Here is a 21,454-nt window from a genome sequence, read left to right as displayed (position 1 = left end):
ACTGCTTTGCTAACTACCAGGCTCCAGGACCCGTCCTGCTGGGTTTCCAGGCTCATGCTCTGCAGTCACAGCTCCACAGTAAGTGAAGTGCAGAGCTGAATGGTGAATAATCTGCCTGCTTTCTTAGCGAACAGAGTCCAACTGTATAGAAAGATTCCAAAACTGGAGATTAAGATAATCTGTTCACTCTTTGGGAAAGAGAACGTGTGTGTAGAAGCTGAGTTCTCTTAAGGTGTGGCCCCCTCTTGTTGTGGAGGGTCTCTGGGAGGGCATGCGGACAGGCTTCTCTATCTGCTTGCAGTTGAGATCTATATTGGCAATTGTTGGGATGGGAAAGGAGTTGGATCTTCTCCCCCTGTTCTTCTGGGTTTTGGATTTGCTTGTGAGGGTCTCTAAGATAGCTGGGGGCTGGTACTTCTCTTCCTTTCCTCCTGGGCATTAGCGCCATTAGGAACTCTTTAATGACCTGAAATTCAAAAAGAAATCCTACAAAGAGAAGAAACATGAATTGCTAAGGAGGAAAGAACAGTATAAACATGTAGGGACAAAATCAGAAAGACTCTGGTACAAAGTGAGTTACACCTAGCAAGGGATATACAAGACAATAAGAAAAGGGTCTTTAAATACATTAGGAGAAAGAGAAAGGAAAATGTTGGTCTTCTACTTAGCGGGGAAGGAAGTGGAGAGGGCATTGAGAGGTCGAAGAATGGGATCATCTTCTCTTTGGTACTAATTGTCCCATTTTGGGAGGTCCCTGTGGGGAGAGCAGTAAAGGTGCTTCTTTCCTGATTCTGGCACCCTTCTCTTCCTGGGAACTGGCTCCATCTATGGATGAGCATCTGCTCCTTTCTTCCTGTACTCTGAATTCCCACCTGGGAAGGGCCTTTGGAAGGACAGTGAAACATAACAACACAGGAATGACCTTACTGGAGTAGATCAATAGTCTATCCCAGACGTGGGGAAACTATGATCCGCAGGCCACACCCACAGGACCGTCCTGCCCAGCCCCTGAGCTCCTGGTCGGGGAGCCTAGTCTCTGGCCCCTCCCCCGCTGTGCCCCCTCCTCCGCAGCCGGGCCGCAGTCTGGCCGCTGATCCCGCTGTGCAGCATGGGGAGTGTAGCTGGCTCTGGCTGGGTGTCATGGCTGCAAGCTCCTGCTGCTGGTAAGGGGGTGGGGAGCGAGGGGGTTGCGTAAGGGAGCAGACGGTCTTCGGGGGCAGTGAGGGAGGAGTGGGAGGTTGGATGGGGTGGAGGTCAGGGGATGAGGAACAGGGAGGGTTGGGAGTGAGAGTCCCGGAGGGCAGTTAGGTGTGGGGAGTCCTGGGAGGGGGTGGTCAGGGGATGAGGAGCAGAGGGCGGTTGGATAGGGGGTGGGAGTCCTGGGTGGGGAGGATAGAGGTCAGGGCAGTCAGGGGACAGAGAGCAGTGGGGTTGGATAGGGGGCGGTGGTCCTGGGCGGGGGCGGTTAGGGGACAAGGAGCAGGGGGGGTTGGATGGGTTGGGAGTTCTGAGGGGGGCAGTCAGGGGGAAGGAGGTGGGAGGGGACAGATAGCGGGCAGAGGCCAGGCTGTTTGGGGAGGCGCAGCCTTCCCTACCTGGCCTCCATACAGCTGTGCAATCCCTATGTGCCCCTCAGGCCAAAATGTTTGCCCACCCCTGGTGTATCCAGTCCAGTGTCCTATCTCTGACAGTGGTCAGTATCAGATGCTTAGAGGAAGGTGAAGAAATGCCGCAGTGGTAAATTATGGAATAATCAGCCCACAGGGTGAGCTTCTTCCTGTCAGGAATCAGGGCTTGCAGGAGAGCCTGGAACCACTGAGTTGACCTACAGCTGAAGACCCTGATTAACCAGTCCCTCTGTCTAAAAGGGCCTGCTGTTAATATCAGCAGCACCAGGCTAGCAGCTGCTCAACAATTATGACCGCAGCTGCAATTGTTCCTGTGCCTGCCTTCTTCCCAACATTGCACCAGCCCTGCTTCTGCCTTGTTCCTGCCAAGATCAAGCCTGCTCCACCCCTGCTCCCATTTGGTTCCTACTCCGACTCTGACTCCTGGTTCCTGATTCTGGCTCTGACCTTCAGCTCTGACTCCTGATTCCTGACACCAGCTCAGACACTTGGTGCTGTTCCTGGCTTCTGACTCTGACTACTAGGCCTGACTCCCTCTGCTCGGATCACTAGGCCTGATCACCCGTAACCCAGTTTGTGACAGTTTAAACACGAATCCCTTGAAAGAGAGAAGGAACAGGTGGGCATCTTGCAGGACCTGCAGACTCAGGTTGCTGTCCTGCAGCCACAGAATGTGGCACTACAGACACAGGCTACGCTGCCCACAGCTCCAGCTCAGGCCCCTCAAGAACCAAAAATTCCCCAACTGGACAAGTATGCCAGCAGCTGCAGTAAATTCTTTGGGTTGCTGAATTACTGCTGGCTCCTATTTCTGTTGCACCCATAGTCATTCCCCATGAACCAGTCCCACATGGGACTTATCATCCCTCTGACTGGGGGAGGCCTTGGCCCGGGTCTGTTCACTCTTGGAGAAATCTAGCCCTCTCCTGGACCAGTTTGAGAATTTTGTTCAAGCCACGGCATTGCTTTTTGATGACCCGAGTCACATGCATACAGCAATGGCTGCACTCCAGATATTGCGGGACAGGTGCCAGCCAGATGCTAATTATGCCATGGCATTTCAAAGCCTGAGAACAGACATGGAATGGAATGAGGCCATGCAGCACTATCAGTACTGGCTTGGCCTAGATGATGAGTTCAAAGACAAGCTGGCATGGGTGGAGCCACCAGCCAATCTGGATACCCTAATTAAACTGTTCATTAAAACTGACAACTGCTTGATAGAAAGCCACCAAGAAAGAAGGTCAACTTCCCGACCCCTGCTAGTCTTGTGGTCTCTGGTCCGCCAACCATCTGCACACTTCCCGCTTCGTGAACCTATGCAGCTCAACCAAGGATCCTTGGCAACTGCTGCGGCCTCCCTAACAGCTTCAGTAGTACCCACCAAATACTGAGATTTTGCTGACATGTTAAGACAAAAAGAAAGCTGACATCGTGCCACCTCACTATAGTTAGGGCTGTCCCTTCGACCTCCAGCTTGAAGCAGAGGTCCTTTTCGGGTGTACCTATTCTCTCTCAGAACCTGAGCTACAGACTCTCTAGAGATATCTCCAAGAAAGCCTGAAAAAGGGGTTAATCCATTCCTTCAAGAGACTCCTACTTTCTTTGTGGGTAAGAAGGATGGCTCCCTGTGGCTTTGTGTGGAACAACAGGCATTAAAAAGCATTACTACCCAGAACTGGTACCCATTACCCCTTGTCAATGAGCTCTTTAAAGGACTCCACTCTGCAGAGGTCTTCACTAAGTTGGACCTTTGTGGAGCTTATTCCTCGTTTGGATTTGAGAAGGAAACAAATAGAAGACCGCCTCTCGGGCATAGTACAGACACTGACTAATTCAATATGCCATTTGGCCTTTGTAATATTCCAGTGACTTTCCAACAGCTCATTTGTGATATCTTTAAGGACATGCTTCACCAATTTGTGTTTTTTACCCTAAGGATATCTTCATTTTTTTCCCAATGATCCAGTTCTTCACGACCAACATGTATGCTGTGTCTTAAAAAGACTCTGCCAAAAATTATCTATATACAAAGCTTGAGACGTGAATTTGACTAGGAGACAGTTGAATTCCTTGGGCATATTGTCTCCCCCCAAGGGACTAACCATAGACCCATGCAAGGTGACGGCCATATCTGACCGAGCCACTTGGAAGGACAAATGAGAGAGACAGCAATTCCTGCATTTTCCCAACTCTTACTGGCAGTTTATCAAAGGGTTTTCTCGCCCTGATGACAGAGCTTCTACAAGAAGGATCCCGGTTCATCTGGTCCTTGGAAACTCAGTCTGCCTTCAATTAGCTAAAAAAAAGTGTTTACTTACCACAGTACTCACCCTTATCCCTCCAGACTCCGCTAAACCATTTACAGTGGAAGCCAACACATCAGACTTTGCCATAGTCAGTGTTATCCCAACAAGCTGGCCCTTGTAGCCAACTTCCTCCCTGTGTCTTTCACTCCTGAAAGAAAACCCCATCAGAAAGAAATTATGATATCTGGAACAAGAAGCTGTTGGCTATCAAGGTGGCCTCTGAGGAATGCTGTCATCTCCTGCAGGGAGCCCAGTTCCCAGTCCAGGTCCTTACAGGTCACAAATACATTAAGTACCTCAGAAAAGACAGACACCTCAGTTAACACCAGATCTACTGCTCCCTCTTCTTTGCCTGATTTGACTTCTTGGTAACTTTGGGGCCAGAAACGGAAAGGTGGACACTATGTCACACAAAGATAAGTATTTCAAACCTGGCAGAAAACTCCCTTCCAGAGTTCTTAAGGCACCCAATTTTGTCAACAGGTCAGTAGACAGTAGCCTGATATCCTCCATTCATTCTCTGCTGCCCAACAATCTGTTTAAAACCCAGGCTCTGGATGATGTAGATGCCCAGCCTGATTGCAGGATGATGTCCTCTATTACAGGGATCACATGTCCCAAAGGGATAATTTAAAGATCTGAAGTCTAGGCTATGTCATGACATGCTGCTTGCTGGTCACTTAAAACCAGGATCCAAGTCTTGGATTGGCCTGAGGAATTTCTAGTGGCTGGGTCTATGTGCTTACATCAAGGAGAATATAAAGTCCTGCAGACTCTGTTCTTGAATCGAGCGCCTATGCTCAAAGTCACTCAGCTCCTTCCAGCCTTTGCCCATTCCATCCCAGCGCTGATCTACCATATTTATAGACTTAATTGTGGAGCTGCCTTGCTTTCATGGGCTTACAGTGATCCTAGCCATGTTTGCTCTCCTAACAAAGATGGTGCATTTTGTTCCATGCTGCACCCAGAACAGCTACCATCCCAGAAAGGGCATGTTTCTTCCCAGAGAACATCTGTTACCACAGGTTACTAACCATCATCACATCAGACCTGGAACCCTAATTCATCTCCCATTTCTGGTGAGTTTCTCAAACTTCTTGGCACAGAATCCCTCAGCTCGTTTGTGTATTACCCTGAAACCGATGAGTAGAATGAGTCAACCAGTTTTTGGAACAGTATCTTTGCTGTTTTTCTAATTAGCAACAGGATTACTGCTTTACCCTGCTTCACTATATGGAATTTGCCTATATTAATACAACCCATGCCTCCACCCAACAAAGCCCATTCTTTGCTTTCATCCTTGTTTTCACCCAGACATACCCATGAGTTTCCTGATACAGGCCACTGCAGACCTGACTACCCATTTATGCAAAGTTCACTAAGAACTCAAATATCAGAAGGGTAGCCGTGTTACTCTGGATCTGTAAAAGCAGCAAAGAGTCCTGTGGCACCTTATAGACTAACAGACATTTTGGAGCATGAGCTTTCGTGGGTGAATACCTACTTCATCAGATGCATGTAGTGGAATTTCCACTACATGCACCCGATGAAGTAGGTATTTACCCACGAAAGCTCATGCTCCAAAATGTCTGTTAGTCTATAAGGTGCCACAGGACTCTTTGCTGCTAAGAACTCAAAGAACATTTGAGATCTGCTAAAGAAACTTACAACCACTATGCTGACCAGAGCCACCAGACTGCACCCAACCTTGTCATAGGGGACAGAGTTTGGTTATCCATAGGGAATCTTAAAATCAACCTGCCCATCAGCCTACCTCAACCACCAGTACCTGGGCCCATTCAAGATCTTGGAACAGGTCTACCCAATAACATTCAAGCTGTAGCTACCTGAGCCCCTAAAGAGCCATCCCATAATTCATATCTCCCTTCTAAAGCCTTATCCTGAGAACCTCTTCCTGAACTGCTCCAACACACTGCCTGTCAGGAATCAGAGCCTGCAGCAGAGCTGGTCTCCAGGCAGCCTCATCAGTACCATTGGCCTGCAGCAGGCTGCCTGATTAACCATGCCACCTGATTGGCTGCAGAGGCCAGTAGGTTAGCTCTTAAACCAGCAGCAGCAGTTGCTGGCTTCTCAGCATGCATACCCCCCGACCCTGGCCCCATTGTGCCTACTCCTGTGTTACTTTGTTCCTGCTGCTGCTTTCTACCCAGCCTTGCCTGAGCCTCTGTCCTGCCCCGTCTTGAACCCCTTCTGGCCTGATACCCTGCACTCTCCAGTTCCTGCCCTTCAATTTGAGCTCCTGACTACGGACTCTGGCTCGACCCTTGGCTCTGATATCCAGTTTCTGCCTTTCAGTTTGACCTTTGGCTTTGGCTCCTGACTACTGATAATGTCTCTGACCTTGACCAGGAGGCCTGTCACCCACTCCGACCATGAGGCCTGCTGCCTGCTCTGACCCGAAATTAGACCATCCTCATCCCAGTCAGTGGCTACTGCCACTGCCCATGATCGTTCAAGGGCTAGAAGAACATTTGGTCCAATGAATTCTTAACTCCCAGCAAGTTAGGGGGAAACTCCTGGTGAACTGGGAGGACTATGGTTCAGGCACCTGGAAGCTGGCGGAGAACATCCAGGTCTTGGACCTGCTATGGACTTCATCTAACATATCCAGAGAAGCCAGACCCCTAGATCCCTAGAAGGTGCCCTCAAAGTGGGGATGGTACTGTCAGGAATCAGGGCCTGCAGATGAGCCTGGAACCTGCTGTTGACCTACAGCTGAACACCCTGATTGACCAGATCCCCTGATTGGCTTCACTAGTAGGGCTATCAAGCTATTAAAACATTGCAATTAATTGTGGGATTAAAAAAACTGATTAATTGTGCAATTAATCACATGGTTAAATAATAATAGAATACCATTTATTTAAATAGTTTTGGATGTTTTGTACATTTTCAAATACATTGATTTCAATTACAACACAAAATACTAAGCGTAGAGTGCTCACTTCGTTTTATTTTTGAATGCAGTTTTTCTTTTATACAATTCTACATTTTGTAAGTTCAACTTTCATGATAAAGAGATTGCACTATAGTACTATTATGAAGGAATTGAAAAATACTCTCTTTTGCTTATTATTTTTACAGTGCAAATATTTGTAATCAAAATTAATAATATAAAGTGAGCAGTGTACACTTTGTATTCTGTGTTGTAATTGAAATCAATGTATTTGAAAATGTAGAAAAACATCCAAAAATACTTAATAGATTTCACTTGGTATTCTATTGTTTAACACTGCAATTAAAACTGTGATTAATTGTGATTAATTTTTTTAATTGCAGTAATTTTTTGAGTTAATCACATGAATTAAACTGCAATTAATTGACAGTCCTATGCACCAGGACTCCTTTAAAGCCCAACAGCAGAACCAACCCAGTGACAGCTCCAAGTTACACCTGCAGCTGTGATTGCTCCTGTGCTTGCCTTGCTTCAGTCCTGCTCAGACCTTGTTCCCAGCCTCATTCCTCCCTTGTTTCAGTCCACTCCACTGCATAATTCCTGTCTCGGGCTCTGAACCCAAGCTCTGACTCTTGGTTCCCAACTCTGTCTCTGACCTTTGGCTCTGACTCCAGCACTGACCCTCAGTGCTCTTCCTGGCCTCTGACTCTACGTTTGATCACTAGCCTTGAGAACTAGAGCTCCGACTACTCGGCCTGGCTGCCCCACCCTGGTCCATAACACTTCCTAACACCTGTCAGTTAGTGGTTGTCTTATGCCTTAAAGCACAAGAGTTTATAAACTTCCATTTTTAAAAATTTAATTTAAAATGAGGATATTCACATTATCCATAGAAATCTCATTCTTTTGTGAATCCTACTAATGATATCCTTATGGCAGTAAGTTTCACCGGTTAGTTATATTTGTGTAAAAAAATATTTTTCAGTTTTAAATTATCTGCCTTTCAATTCTTCTGAAAGTTTCTTTGTTCTTATGAGAAAGAAAGGATAAATAGAAATGCAGGATATACTGTTCCTTATTTTGTATACCTCTGTCATGACCCTTCATGTGTGTCTCTTCTCTAAACAACTTCTTCAGTGCTTAGCTAGACAGTTGGCTGTAGCAATCATTCGCCATAGTAAAGTCTTGATGGCCTGAGAGTCGGAACTTGATGAACCCATGTAATAGGGAGTCTGTCTCTGGGCCACCTCCTCCCCTCAGTTGGTGGAATTTTATCTTGGATGTTACAAGCCACCCAGAGAATGGCTTTCGCTGGAACATCTTGTGGCACCCTTGTGACATGTCTGAAAAGCATAAGGCGCTGCCTGTGGACAATGGCCCCAGTACTCTGTAGACCCAAGTGACCATAAACATCTGCATTACAGATGAAGTAATTCCTCTTTATGTCCAATATATGACATTGACGTTTTGTGTGGAAAGCCCTCAGCTTTGTCCAGTCTGAATGGCATAGTGTCCATTTTTCATAGCCGTACAACAGTATGGGAAGGATACAACTCAAATAAATTCTGAACTTGGTTGTCATACTAAGATGATGCTGATTCCATATCTGTTGTAAACAGCCCGTGGCAGATGCTGTGATGCCAATCCGATGGAGAAATTCTGTGTGAGAATTGGAGAAGCAGGCAAATATAGAATCCAGGTACCAAAAGCTGGAAACTGATTAGACGGATTCATTGTTCAAAGTGAGCAGGGATCTGTCATAGTATAATTCCTCAATCTGAACCTTAGAGTTCAAATATGCATAAATTCCTCTAAGCTTATTTACTGGCTTAGATCTGATAGCGCTGTCACCAGCCAAAAATTCCAGATTCCACTCTGGTCTCCCCAAAACCTTCCCTGGGGGACCCCAAGACTCAGATGTCCTGAGTCTCACCACAAAAGGAAAGACCCCCGCCCCCTTGTCTTCTCTTTACTTCCTCCCAGGCTTCCCCTCCCTGGATGGCCCGGGACGATCACCCTATTTCAATTCCTTGAAATGCAAACCAGCGAGATCAGGTTTCTTTCACCCTCACTCAGAGTCCCTGCAAATGCAAGCTTTGTAACTCTAACACAAAGAGATTTTCTCTTCCCCCCTGTCTTCTTCCTCCCCCCCAATTCCCTGGTGAGCTGCAGACTCAATCCCCTTGAGCCCAACTAGGAAAAAATCCAACAGGTCTTAAAAAGAAAGCTTTATATAAAAAGAAAGAAAAAGACATAAAAATGGTCTCTGTATCAAGGTGACAATATACAGGGTTAATGGCTTAAAAGAAAAATGAATAAACAGCCTTATCCAAAAAGAAATACAATTTAAAACATTCCAGCAAACTACACACATGTAAATACAAAAACAATATAAAAACCTATATTGTCTTATACCTGTACTTACAACTGGGAAACAGAAGATTAGAAAGCCTGAAGATAGAGAGATCCTCTCTCAGAGCCGAGAGAGCACTAGAGACACAGACAAAAGACACACACTCAAAAATTCCCTCCCTGAGCTTTGAAAAATCCGGTTTCCTGATTGGTCCTCTGGTCAGGTGTTTGGTTCCCTTTGTTAACCCTTTACAGGTAAAAGAAACATTAACCCTTAGCTATCTGTTTATGACAGGACCAGGCAACCTTCACGTCGTCTGGCAGACTAGTTAGAGCCGAGAATCTGTTGTTGACATCAGTACAAAACCTATTGGCTAAACCTGGCACACTTCATCATTGCAGAGGGCCAGGGCCAGTGCAAGGATACTTGGCACCCTAGGTGAAACTTCTACCTTGCGCCCCCCGCACCCCAACCCCTCCCCCCAGAGCATCGATTATAAACTTTCAAAAATGAATACTGCATAATATGGCATTGTTCATTAGAATTAATACACGTTCGACTTGAAAACATATTAATTTCATTATTTAGTCTACATATTTAATGAAAATAAATGAATAACCTGACAGGGTGTGGAGCTGGCTGGCTTCGGGCAGGGGGGTGCAGCAGGAGTTGGCTGGAGACAAGGGAGTGCAGGGCTAGCTGCAGACAGGAGGTGTGGGGCTGACGGCAGGGCCAGGGGTTCAGCAGAGTTGGCTGGAGACAGGGGGTGTGGGGATGGAGGCAGCACAAGAGGTGCAGGGCGGCTGCGGGTAGGGCAGAGGATGCAGCAGGTGCTGACTGGAGACAGGGGGTGCGGGACTGGCTGCGGGCAGGGTAGGGGGGTGCAGCAGGGGTTGGCTGGAGACGGGTTGGTTGTGGGCAGGGCAGGGGTGTGTGACGGGGTTGGCTGAAGACGGGGTGTGGGGTTGGCTGCTGGTAGGGCAGGGGTGTGTGGCAGGGGTTGGCTGGAGACAGGGGGTGTGTGGCTGGCTGCGGGTAGGGCACAGGGTGTGGGGTTGGCTGGAGACAGAGGGTGCGGGGCTGGCTGCGGGCAGGGCAGGGGGGTGCGTCTGGGGCTGGCTGGAGACGGGGTGTGAAGATGGCTGCGGCAAGGCAGGGGGTGTGGGGTTGGCTGGAGACAAGGAGTGCAGGGCTTGCTGGAGGCAGGGCAGGGGGTATGGGGCTGGAGGCAGGGCAGGGGGTGCAGTAGGGGCTGGCTGGAGGCAGGCAGGAGGTGCAGCAGGGGGTGGCTGCGGGCAGGGTGGCGGGTACCAAGGCCGTCCCTAGGTTTTCTGGGGCCCTATGCAGTCCCCCCACGGGGGGTGGGCGTGATGCCCCCAGCCTCCACGGGGGGAGGGTCCTCGGTGGGGGCGCCCTAGGCTTCCATGGGGGGGGGGCGAGAGCAGGGGGGGCTGACTTTGAGGGCAGAGGGAAACCACCCCCCAGCACTCACCGGCAGCGCGGCTGGGGATGGGTCTCTGCATTTCACCCCACGGGTGAGTGCAGGCCCAGCCCGGCTGCAGAGCTCAGGGGAGTGGGGGCGAGGCTGAGCAGGGGCAGAGGCCCTGGAGAAGGGCCAGAGCAGCAGGGAGCAGCGCGGTGCCCCCGGCGGCCAGAAGAGGAATAACATCACTTCCTGTCCAGCCGGCCAGAGCTGATCAAAGCTGCAGCGCCGGGTGAGCATCCCAGACATTTTGGGCAATGCTTTTTGGCGCCCTCAAATTTTGGCACCCTAGGCAGCCGCCTAGTTTGCCTAATGGTTGCACTGGGCTTACCTGCTCGCTGGAGCATTAACACCATATGGGCGACCACTAGATGGTGACCTGTTTTCGCCATGCATTCCACACCAAGGTATACTCGACACACAATACTCATCTCTTTGCCTCCTGTAATGATGCGGTCCAACTCCTTCTGAGTGATGCCATCATGAGAGATCCATGACATCTGCTGTAGGCATCGCTGCTTGAACCATGACCCAAGAAAGGAAAGATTCTGGAGAGCACAGAATGTAAGCAAGCGGTGAGAGTTATCACTGGGTGTGCCTGAACCACAATGATCAGTGTCCTGTTCATATCCAGTTCACAGAAAGCCAGTAACTGCATTTAGGTCACCCAGGATCAAGAGATTATCATATGGAGGGACTGTAATTGGAACATCCAGTATGTAATCATAGAAATGATCTTTAACTGAGTCAGATTCCTCTGTTGGCACATAGACTAGTATGAAAGCGACATAACCGTGCAGATGTTTAAGACACGCAATAAGTAAATGAGGAGACACGGGTGTCCAAGTTGTCAGTGTGGACTTGGCCTTGTCTCGCATTCGTAGTGCTACCCCATATAAATGATTGTGGCTGCCAGAATACAGAAGTAATCTTCCACCTCATGACATCTGTAATCTATCAGTCTTGCTTCTGTCAGTCCGGCGACTGATAAACCAAGCTGATCCATTTCACGTTAGATAGCAACCTGATGACCATGCCTGTGAAGAGTTCCAACGTTCAAAGTTGCAATTTTGGTGGACTGTCAGAGATCCCAGATACAACTGAAGGCATTGTAGGGGGCAGGGATAGCCCAGCAGTTTGAGCATTGGCCTGCTAAACCCAGGGTTGTGAGTTTAATCCTTGAGGGGGGTCACTTAGGGATATGGGGCAAAATCAGTACTTGGTCCTGCTAATGAAGGCAGGAGGCTGGACTCAATGGTCTTTCAGGCTCCCTTCCAGTTCTATGAGATAGGTATATCTCCATTTTTTATTTTTTTACTGTCACAATGTACTACAGATATGCCTGCCAACATCTGAGGACACGCATTCCAGGGTGAGAGAGGGCTTTGGCACAAACCCCTCATGCTTGCACTGAAGGGAGATGGCACCGACAAGGCATCTATAGCTGAAAATAAGGCAGGGCTTTAACCCTGGTGCTGGGTTATTCATGGTCAACAAACAAGGGCAAACCATTATCCCAGGAAATACCTTGTCCTACTGGGATGAGATAGAGGCATAGTAATGTGACCATTTTCTTGGTCTACCAGTACCGGCTTCATGCTGTGCAACCTGAGCCACTGAGTCTCTCTCAGCAACTTCCTTCACCTTAAGTAGCTAGGTGCCCTGAATCTTCACCACCTGTGTTAGCCATCATTTTCAGAGTTCATGTTGGATCTGTCCACCTTTATATAATAATATTTTGGACAAGCCTTCATCACTGATGGCATAGCTCCAACGAGCAACCCCCTACTTCAGATGTTACACCTCCTCCACCACCATGATGTACAGGTCAGACTTGGGGGGGGGGGTGTCTTCTCTAAACTACAGTCTCAATCTTGTCCATCTTTTGGTACTTGTGACACAATTAAGGTGGGCCCCATCCAGTGCAGGGCAAGTGCACCCGCCTTCCTCGGGGAATAGGGTCAGGTGCATGAGCCTATTTCCCCCAAATCAAGTCCACACATCTGGGCTTAGCTGTGGGGTAGAGTGGCCCAATGGCCAGAAACTACACAAACCCCCTGCTCATTCAGGGTAGTACAACCTAGTGACCAGAGTCCATGAAACATGCCCCCTAACATCAGGGCAGTGTGGCCCAATGGCCAGAGTTCATGGGGGCCACTGGCAGCCCAGGTAGAGGGGCTCAGGCCCACCCAACTTGACCGTGCCCTGACCCAGGATCCTAGTACTGGTCGAACAATCAACTACCTGCTCAGGTAGTCCTACCAAAACACACTGAGCTTACCTCAGCAGGACATACCACTCCAACACTGCCCCGGGTCACTTCCTACCGTAGTCCAGGAGGCTTTGGGATCTCTTAGTTTCCCAGCACCGGCCACTCCCTGAGGCTACATGTGCTGCTGGGGTTCAAGGCTGTGGTCCACATCTCCACTCCGTTCTGGCACAGGCTGGACACCAGTCTCAGCAAGCACTCCCAACACATAACCTTCCCCCGCCAGCATCTCCTCCTGACTGAGCTGGGCTGCTTTCTTTTATACTGGTACAGCTGGAACATGCCCAGTAGGGAGAAAGGGGCATGGCTTCCTCAGCCCACAATGTGGCTTTAACCCTTTCTGATCCGGTGCGGGGCAAGTGCGCCCTGTCACAGACCTCTAATAATGTATCTCTTGTCTCCAATCCCCTTGTATTTTTGCTATAGCCTTTTGGAGATGAGGTGGCAGAACTGAACACAGAATTCTAGGAAGAGCATCAGATTGATTTATGTAAAGGCATTATCACTTTTTCAGTATTATTTTTAATCCTATTCCTTATATATTCTAACATTATGTTTACTTTTTGATTGAGCAAAGATTTCCATTACATTGTCTACTTGTATACCCTGGTCTTTTTCCTGAGTGAATACAATTAACTTCGAACCCGGTAATGTGCATAATTAGTTCCAATTACTACTTCCAGTATGCATTATCATGCATTTGTCACCACTGAACTCTGGTCTGTCACAGGCATGAAATCAAGACCCTGAAAATAATCTCATGAACCTCTGCAGCCTCAAACACTTATCAAACAATTTTCTCTAACTGGGTGTATTTGGTCAGTGTCTGAAAGCCATCTGGAACAGTATCTATGTGCTTTTAGTAGACTGTAAACTATTTGGGGCAAAGAGGGTCTTTTATTTTATATAGGTACAGTACCCAGCACAATGGGCCCCAAATTCTGATGCTGCATGCTGGGATGAAGACACTGTTCCCTTCACCCTACCTATGAAAACCCTTCTAAACACTGGAACAAATTGCTTAGGGAGATTGTGGAATCTCTGCCATGGGAGGTTTTTAAGAACAGGTTAGACAAACACCTGTCAGGAAATACTTAGCCCTGCCTTGAGTGCAGGGGACTGGACTAGAAGACCTCTCAAGGTCCCTTCCAGTCCTATGATTCTATATGTCTCCTACCAAAACTCTTCTTTGCTATCTCCTCTCCAAAGGGAAGTGGCCCAGTATTTCAATTTGAAAATCTGTTCGTGTTAGCTGTATCTTTGTAGTCAAATCCCAAGATCTTTTGTTAATAATCTGAAAGTCAAAGTATGTTCACTGAAACCTTCACTAAAGTTTGCAACTTTTATGAGAACCGAGGATAAGTTTTTCATAAACCTTGATGGAGTTTCAAAAAGAATCATTTCCTTCCCCGTATTGGATTAGGGAAGTTCTCTAGAAAGTGTGTAGGTTGGGTGTGAGAGATGTTAAACACTGTGGTACAAGCCAAGTTCAGCTCTGAGAATTTCTATTTATTCTAAACTGGGTGTGAAACTCAGAAGGTGCAAGCACAGGATTAAATAAAACAACAAAAGAGCTCCTTGAAACTTTTAACACTTTAGCACAGATTTAAAGAACACACAAGATGAAACCTTTTAGTTTCCCGCAGTTCTGTCAATGCATCTTTGCCAGCTCTAACATTTCTGTCATTATATTTTTAAAATAACCAAGGAAAGATTACAAATTTGTTTTCATGTATTTTCATGGAAAATATTGCTGTTTATTTTCAAGACTTAAGTGTTAACTGACTTGGAGTTTTGCACCACTGATTTTTTTTCCCCAAATCCTCAGATTTTATTCATTATTTATTCAAAATGTAATGACTGAAGAAATCAAGATTTGTAACAGATTCAGAGGTAAAACCTTAGGGGTCAAGGTTAGCCACATGTGGGTGGGCAACAGGCAGAAAGCTAATGTTTATGGTTAGGGCTATGAGTCTGTCACAGAAGTAATGGATTCCGTGACTTTCCGTGACCTCCATGACTTCTGCAGCTGGTGCTGAGCCAGCAGCAGCAGTTTGGGTGTGTGTGTGGTGGGCTAGGGAGTTAGGGGAAGGGCGATTATCTCAAGGTGGAGGGGATCCCTGGTTCCCACAGCCCTGCCACTCCTAGACGGAGAAGGGGCCAGAGGGGGGCTCTGCGCCACACACTGCTAGCGCCTACAGGCCCCTCCCCTGCAGCTCCCATTGGCTATGGTTCCCCGCAGCTGCCGCTCATGACAAGAACAGCGCATGGAGCCTCCTGACCCCGCCGCCGCCTAGGAGCTGCAAGCACATAGAGCCGGGTAGCGAGCCCCTGCCAGCCCTTCCCTCCCAGCAACAGCAAGGGTCTCACGCCACGCTGCCTGCCCCGCCCTCCCACCAGCAGGGTGCTCTGGGCCACTTCCCCCAGCACCCTTAGTGTCCCCGCCCAAGTTTTAGTCACACCTATTTTTAGTAAAAGTCATGGACAGGTCATGGGCCATGAATTTTTGTTTACTGCCAGCGACCTGTCCATGACTTTTACTACAAATACCCGTGACTAAAATGTAGCCTTATTTATGGTGCCATCAACCACCCTAGCGGGTGTGCAGTAACAAGTAGGGCTGGTGTTGAGACCTGGGCTTCAAACCCAAGTGGAAGAGATAGCCCAGAAAGAGTGTGGTGCATGTGGCAGCTACTTATACTGTGGCATTGTGCTTCGCTGTGCCATCCTGCTGGGGTAGTCTTGTTCCACATCACCTTTTATCCCAGGTTCCTTTGCACTGGGACAAATTAGCCCTAGGGGGATGATAATTAGCCCTAGGGGGATGATAATCAGCCCAACTCCACAGCCAGGAACTTTGCTGCAGAAGATGAGCCCCAGGCCACACTGCAGGGCTGTGCTCTACTTTTAGCTGCAGCATCCCTGCTGAGAGAGAGCTGGCTGGGTAGTTAAAGGGGCAAGAGATCCCAAGCCATAAGGCTCTAATTCTCTCAGGATCCCTTATGATGATGCCTGCCTGTGGGCAGGAACAGCGAGTTGTATGGGCCCGTGGTGCCTGTGCTCCAGCAAATTCAGGGCCCGGGGAGCCCGGCTCCACCAATGTTCGGGGCCAGGTCACTCCCCCAGCCACACCTGCCGCCCCTGCGTGCCCCCTACCCCGAGCATCCTTGCCTATCCTGGGCAACAGGTGGGGGCTTATTTTGGCTGGACCTCCTGAGCAGCAGCTGGGGGCAGGGCTTGACTGAGTGTTGTGCTGGGGGGCCCAGGGAGGGGACCCCTCCCCCTGAGCTCACTACTGCCAGCAGGTAAAGGGCTGGGGGGAGTCCTCCTCTCTGGCCCCCCACCCCAGCCCTGGGGCAGCCTGCCTGCTGCACCCCAAACTTCTCAGTCCCACACCGCCTCCTGCACCCCAACCCTCTGTCCCAGCCCAGAGCCTGCACGCAGCACCCAAACCCCTTCCCAGAGCCCACACCCAGCACTCAAACCATCTCCCGCACCCCAAGCCTGAGCTTGCACCCAGCACCAAAACTCCCTCCCAGAGCCCGCACCCTTCCCACAAACTCCCTCCCAGAGCCTTAGGCGGGTGTGGAGTGAGGGCAGGACTCGGACTCGGACCCGTTCCGGGCACCACCAAAAGTTAGACAAACCTGCCGCCCCTACCTGTGGGGAGGTACCTGCTTCCCCATTATGTAGCCGCCCCACGTCGGCGACACGCCCCAGCAGCCGCAGGCAGCAACACCCACATCTCAGCCCGATAGGGGGCGGAAAGCTGCTGCATTCGCTGTCACTCGTCGCTATAGGGCCAAGGGGAGGGGGTGGGGCCGGCGTGCTCAGCCCCGCCTCTTTTCCAGGGGACTTGTGCAGCCGCTGCCGGGGGAGCAGCCGGTCAGCTGAGCGGCGGCAGTGCAGGGTCCGGAGCCCAGTTGTGTTGGGCGACAGAGCCGCTGGGGCCTGGTAAGAGGCGCTTCGAGGAGCCTGGGGCGCAGCGGGATTCGCTTTTCCCGGGTGGGCGCCGCCCTGTTCCCGAGCAGCAGCTGCTCCGCGGCAAGGGGGCCGCCTGCCCTGCCCTGCCCGCGAGGCGGGGACGGTGGGGGGTGCCTCGAGCCCCCAGGACTGTCCGCGGGAGAGGGAAGGGCCGTGCTGACGCGGCGGCGGCGGCTCCCGGGGGAAGGGGATAGTTCCGCATTCTCGGGGCCCTCAGCTGAGTTGCTGCAGTTCCGTGCGCTCTGCATCTCCCCGCAGCCGGCTGGAGAGAGGGCAGCCCTCGCTCACCGGTGGTGCTGGCGGCCCCAGGGAGCGTGGAGGGGGACAAGACGCCAGCCTTCCTCCTCTTGGACCACTTTCCCCGAGCCAGGAGTGGCCCATGGCTGGAACGTGCGGTGCAAGCCCAGTGTGTTCGGCGAGAGACGCGTTCGGGCGCAGGCAGTGCTTGTAAAGTGCAGACGTGCCTCATACTTCCAGAGAGACAGGCTTCACGCGTGCCAAGCCAGAGACCCCTGCCCCCTTCCGTCTTCCGTAGCAGCCCTGCAGGGTTGCGATGGTAAAGAATTGCGCCTTTCCTTTCTTCTGACTGCGCAAGGAGCTTCATTAGAATCATGAAACCAGTGCTACCCAAAGCTGCTATTTTTCTGCTTGATCGTGGAGCTTCTGCCTAAATCTTTCCCAGCTCTCCTGCTGTCTGACTTCCTGCTATAGGTTTAAATAACATCATGCATCCAACGAAGTGGGTATTCACGCACGAAAGCTCATGCTTCTACACGTCTGTTAGTCTATAAGGTGTCACAAGACTCTTTGCTGCGTTTACAGATATCCTTGTATGTCTCCCTTTTTAGGGGTTGTCTGCACACACAGTTTTCAGCAAGCTGGTGCAGAAAGCTGTCTTGCAGTAACCTACTGTGCACCAACTGTCTATGTGGAAACTACTACCATGCACTAAAGGTTCCTTGTGTACTTTAATCTGCTTCCATTTCAAAGTGGGATAGAGCAAAGCACACAACTGAGTTTTTAGTATGCAGCGGCATGGTCCGCGTTGCACCGCAGGCTAGCATGGTGTGGGTTTACACCCCAGTGTGCTTCAAAATAAGTGTGGATAAGTCCTTTTCCCACACTTCACCTTCACTCTCTGAAAAGCAGGAGTTGTAGTGTTCTTGGGGAAGTTGCTGCACTTTCTGCACACAGAAAGTGCAGCATGTGAAAGCCTAAGGAAGTGAATCTTTCATGGTGTGTTCGTTATCACATTCAAGATTTATGCTGTGAAGTGTATGTTTTTGTGTAAATAAGCTAATGTGCTCAAAATCTGCTTGGCCTGCTGTCACATAGCTACATGTAACATATCAAAAATTATCCTATGTTCCTACAGAGAGATGTGGGTCTCAGATACTTTAATAGATTCCAATGCCAGAAGCAGACAGTTGTGATCATCCAGAGATAAACACAGGCCATAGAATTTCCTCTAAATAATTCCTAGAACATATCTTTTTTTTAAAAAAAATTAGAAAAACATCCAGTCTTGACTTTTTAAAATTGTCAGTGATGAAAAATCCACCCAGACCCTTGGTAAACTGTTCCAGTGGTAATTCTCTCACTGTTAAAAATTTATGCCTTTTTTCCCATTTGAATTTGTCTGGCTTTAACTTCCATTGGATCATGTTGGGGTGTGTGTGGGGTTCGTTTTTTTTTTTTTTGCGTGACTGAACAGCCCATCATTAAATACTTGTTTCCTCGTGTGGGTACTTACAGACTGTCACCAGGTCACCCCTTAACTTACTCTTTATTAAGCTAAATAGATTAAATTATTTGAAAGGAGTCTTAAAGTGTGCTGAGGGTATACACTTTCCTTAATACTATCTTTTCAAAGTAATGGTTTTGCTCTTCTGTTACTGAGGGTTATTTCCCCCAAAGTTTATAAAGTTTCCTCTTGAAGAAGCTAGTGTCATATTTTATTTAAATGGCTTATTTAGGACAATTTTCTGGTGACTTGTACTTTATTTATATTGTAATAATTTCCAGAGGTCCCATCAGGGCCCAGTTGTTCTAGGTGCTGTACAATTAGCACAATTTTTGGTGAATTTTAATACAGATGATATCCAATGGTCCTTGTTAGTGCCTAATTCCTTACATGCATTAGTTCTGATTTCAGTCCTGGGCTGTATCTGAATAAAGCATATTAACGGAGATGGAAATATTAAGGTTACGATTTAGACAAGTACTTTTACTAAAGTCATGGACAGGTCACGGACAATAAACAAATTCACGGCCTGTGACCTGTCCATGACTTACATTATAAATACACCTGATTGGGGAAGAAAGGAAGTCAGCTGCACTGGCTTCTGCTCGCTTGGTCCTGAGGACTGCCTGAACAGTGGCCAGTATGGCTGTCTTTGGGGCTGCCCCAGTGACTAGCTGCAAAGCTGCTCCAGCAGCAACTGGTATGGCTGTCCCCAGAGCCACCTGAGCAGCTGGCACCAGGGGACCCTAGGGTCAGCTATGTTGGTGGCTGCAGAAGGCCTGGGGGTTGCAGAAAGTCACAAATCCGTGGCTTCTGTGACCTTCATGCCAAATATGGAGCCCTAATTATAATTTAATGGGTATGTGTGTTACTTTATTTTACTTAATTTTCTGTGCAAATTAGGTGCATCCTGTAGGCTGCTGTCATGATGCCAATGTGACCTTTGTTGAAAAAATTGTATACCTCTTTGCTACAGTATGAGAACAAAATATTGGCAGTATCTAGGAACAAAAGTTATAATGCTGTGTCCAGTTTTATTGTCCACTCTGAAATGCAAATAAGTAAAATCAAAGTTGTTTTTTTTTTTTTTTTTGTTAAATGGGAAAACATCAGCGCAAATGTTCACTAAATGGATAGATTCATACATGGCAAGATTGCCAGGATAAGTGTACAAACAGTGCAAAATAGTCAACACGCTAATTGAACTGCAATGTATTTCTGGACATATGATTCACAATTGCATTAGTTGTTGAAGGAGAACAAAGTGTCTGAGCCTGGTATTATATAAACAAATGCTGCTAGTAAAAATAATCGAACCCATAAATACCCTAAACTAAAACTGAAAGTAAGTTATTCTGAAACAATTTAGTGAGGCTTCCCCCAAATGCACAAAATGGAAACCATATGCTTCTGTAAAATAATATTGTTTTGCCTCATGTTTTTCATATTTAGCTATTTCCAATGAACATTACTTCTGTGACTTCGAGGACAGGTGGGGTTTTACATGTTAGCAGAACTAACTTTAATCTGAGGAGGAGCTCTTAGAAACAGAGCTTATGATATTTTAGTATAGTATTTCCTAGAGGCCCTAATTGTGATCAGGACCCAACTATGCTACATGTACAAATATGTACAGACATTATCTGCCTCAAAATGAGTACAGATAAGAAATCTGATACTGCAAGATAAAGTGAAGTTTCTTACTACGTCATATTTTCCTCCACCCTTTCTTTGTCTTCAAACTATACCAGCTTTACTGGCTCTTAGTTTTCTTCTTCCATTTTTGCACCTTCTTCCATATGCGCTCGCGCTCTTTGTCTTTCTCTCTCTCTGAACCCCTAATTCTATTTAGCCAGGTCTCCAGTCAATTTCTTTTTGTTCAAATCTATCCTAAGGACTCAGTTGTTTGTGTGAGACTTCCAAATGCTAACAGTTAAATGTCTCCTCCATTCAGTATGACTTCAAAAGAAGGGAAAAGTGGGAAGGAAGGGTGGGGGGGGAGAAAATAGTGGTAAGGGCAGTATTTATTTTTTATGAATCACCAGTGCTTAGTAAATATTACATAACCAGTGTGACTGATTCCAATTCCATTCTGATTTAATTCTGGAGAAGACGCCTACTAAATCAATTAACCTATTGCACAGTCTGATAACAAGCAAGTTTAGCTTTTTAAATCTTCATACATTCACCTGGGTGTTGAAGTTAAGAGGTTCATTTTTTTCTTTTATGTATATATAGTATATCTTATGAACTTTAAATTGAATTACCTGGATGTCTTGATCCTTGGGACCTTTTAAAATACACAATAGGATATATGTTTTAAATTTGAATTGAAAGGAAATAAAAAATTGCAAACTCTCCTACCATTTAAACTTGATAACTGGGTCAATTTGTTTCACTAAAATAACAGCAGGCTGACTTATTTTATTCACTTTGCTCTCATGCTGCAATAATAATGGGGGAAAAGTGAAGTCTTCAGTGTCTTTAAAACTTACTTTCTTCTCAAATGTCTCAGAACACATAACTATTGCCCAGTACCTTTTAGGTACGGAAACACGTGTGAGGATGGTACCAGAACACTCCGGTACTAGCACATTCCCCACAGATAACAGGAATAGGCTGACCCATCCTAAAGACAGGGTGTCATAAACAGATAGCTAAGGGTTAATGTTTCTTTTACCTGTAAAGGGTTAACAAAGGGAACCAAACACCTGACAAGAGGACCAATCAGGAAACCGGATTTTTCAAAGCTTAAGGGAGGGAATTT

The 21,454-nt window shown here is 47.8% G+C and overlaps 1 protein-coding gene across 1 annotated transcript in view; it reads left to right on the top strand.

The window, feature by feature from the left end:
* Positions 1-16,742: 16,742 nt before the first annotated feature.
* STX7 (syntaxin 7) overlaps positions 16,743-21,454 on the top strand; it is a 42,684-nt gene continuing 37,972 nt past the window's right edge. The window contains exon 1 of the mRNA XM_032787490.2: positions 16,743-16,913. The gene's annotated coding sequence lies outside the window, so the exon portion shown is untranslated. The remainder of the gene's footprint in view (positions 16,914-21,454) is intronic.

Source organism: Chelonoidis abingdonii, chromosome 3 (genome assembly GCF_003597395.2).
Source record: "Chelonoidis abingdonii isolate Lonesome George chromosome 3, CheloAbing_2.0, whole genome shotgun sequence".
NCBI lineage: Eukaryota > Metazoa > Chordata > Testudines > Testudinidae > Chelonoidis > Chelonoidis abingdonii.
This window is presented reverse-complemented; position numbering and strand designations above follow the sequence as displayed.